Genomic DNA, 2,500 nt, shown 5'->3' with positions numbered 1-2,500 from the left:
GTGGATGTACATGTGGATGTACTAGCGGATGTACATGTGGATGTACTAGCGGATGTACATGTGGAAGTACTACCAGATGTACATGTGGATGTACTAGCGGATGTACATGTGGATGTACTAGCGGATGTACATGTGGATGTACTAGCGGATGTACATGTGGATGTACATGTGGAAGTACTAGCGGATGTACACACGGATGTACTAGCGGATGTACATGTGGAAGTACTAGCGGATGTACATGTGGAAGTACTAGCGGATGTACATGTGGAAGTACTAGCGGATGTACATGTGGAAGTACTAGCGGATGTACATGTGGATGTACTAGCGGATGTACATGTGGAAGTACTAGCGGATGTACATGTGGATGTACTAGCGGATGTACATGTGGATGTACTAGCGGATGTACTAGCGGATGTACATGTGGATGTACTAGCGGATGTACTAGCGGATGTACACACGGATGTACTAGCGGATGTACATGTGGATGTACTAGCGGATGTACACACGGATGTACTAGCGGATGTACATGTGGATGTACTAGTGGATGTACATGTGGAAGTACTAGCGGATGTACATGTGGATGTACTAGCGGATGTACATGTGGATGTACTAGTGGATGTACATGTGGAAGTACTAGCGGATGTACACACGGATGTACTAGCGGATGTACATGTGGAAGTACTAGCGGATGTACATGTGGATGTACTAGTGGATGTACATGTGGATGTACACACGGATGTACTAGTGGATGTACATGTGGATGTACTAGCGGATGTACATGTGGAAGTACTAGCGGATGTACACACGGATGTACTAGCGGATGTACATGTGGATGTACTAGCGGATGTACATGTGGAAGTACTAGCGGATGTACACACGGATGTACTAGCGGATGTACATGTGGATGTACTAGCGGATGTACTAGCGGATGTACATGTGGATGTACACGTGGATGTACTAGCGGATGTACATGTGGAAGTACTAGCGGATGTACATGTGGAAGTACTAGCGGATGTACATGTGGATGTACTAGCGGATGTACATGTGGAAGTACTAGCGGATGTACACACGGATGTACTAGCGGATGTACATGTGGATGTACTAGCGGATGTACTAGCGGATGTACATGTGGATGTACACGTGGATGTACTAGCGGATGTACATGTGGATGTACTAGCGGATGTACATGTGGATGTACTAGTGGATGTACACGTGGATGTACTAGCGGATGTACATGTGGATGTACTAGCGGATGTACATGTGGAAGTACTAGCGGATGTACATGTGGATGTACTAGCGGATGTACATGTGGATGTACTAGCGGATGTACATGTGGATGTACTAGCGGATGTACACACGGATGTACTAGCGGATGTACATGTGGATGTACTAGCGGATGTACATGTGGATGTACTAGCGGATGTACACACGGATGTACTAGCGGATGTACACACGGATGTACTAGCGGATGTACATGTGGAAGTACTAGTGGATGTACATGTGGAAGTACTAGCGGATGTACACGCGGATGTACTAGCGGATGTACATGTGGATGTACTAGCGGATGTACATGTGGATGTACTAGCGGATGTACATGTGGAAGTACTAGCGGATGTACACACGGATGTACTAGCGGATGTACATGTGGATGTACTAGCGGATGTACATGTGGATGTACTAGCGGATGTACACACGGATGTACTAGCGGATGTACACACGGATGTACTAGCGGATGTACATGTGGAAGTACTAGTGGATGTACATGTGGAAGTACTAGCGGATGTACACGCGGATGTACTAGCGGATGTACATGTGGATGTACTAGCGGATGTACATGTGGATGTACTAGCGGATGTACATGTGGAAGTACTAGCGGATGTACATGTGGATGTACTAGCGGATGTACATGTGGATGTACTAGCGGATGTACATGTGGATGTACTAGCGGATGTACACACGGATGTACATGTGGATGTACATGTGAATGTACATGTGGATGTACTAGCGGATGTACATGTGGATGTACTAGCAGATGTACATGTGGATGTACTAGCGGATGTACACACGGATGTACTAGCGGATGTACATGTGGATGTACATGTGGATGTACTAGCGGATGTACATGTGGATGTACATGTGGATGTACTAGCGGATGTACATGTGGATGTACTAGCGGATGTACATGTGGATGTACTAGCGGATGTACATGTGGATGTACATGTGGATGTACTACCAGATGTACATGTGGATGTACATGTGGATGTACTACCAGATGTACATGTGGATGTACATGTGGATGTACTACCAGATGTACTAGCGGATGTACATGTGGATGTACTACCAGATGTACATGTGGATGTACATGTGGATGTACTACCAGATGTACTACCAGATGTACATGTGGATGTACATGTGGATGTACATGTGGATGTACTACCAGATGTACTAGCGGATGTACATGTGGATGTACTACCAGATGTACTAGCGGATGTACATGTGG

The 2,500-nt window shown here is 45.9% G+C and overlaps 1 protein-coding gene across 1 annotated transcript in view; it reads right to left on the bottom strand.

Annotated features, from left to right (window-relative positions):
* LOC117739299 (semaphorin-6D-like) overlaps positions 1-2,500 on the bottom strand; it is a 47,260-nt gene that overhangs the window by 43,694 nt on the left and 1,066 nt on the right. The window lies entirely within an intron of this gene.

The sequence above is a fragment of the Cyclopterus lumpus genome, chromosome 11 (assembly GCF_009769545.1).
Source record: "Cyclopterus lumpus isolate fCycLum1 chromosome 11, fCycLum1.pri, whole genome shotgun sequence".
Taxonomy (NCBI): domain Eukaryota; kingdom Metazoa; phylum Chordata; class Actinopteri; order Perciformes; family Cyclopteridae; genus Cyclopterus; species Cyclopterus lumpus.
This window is presented reverse-complemented; position numbering and strand designations above follow the sequence as displayed.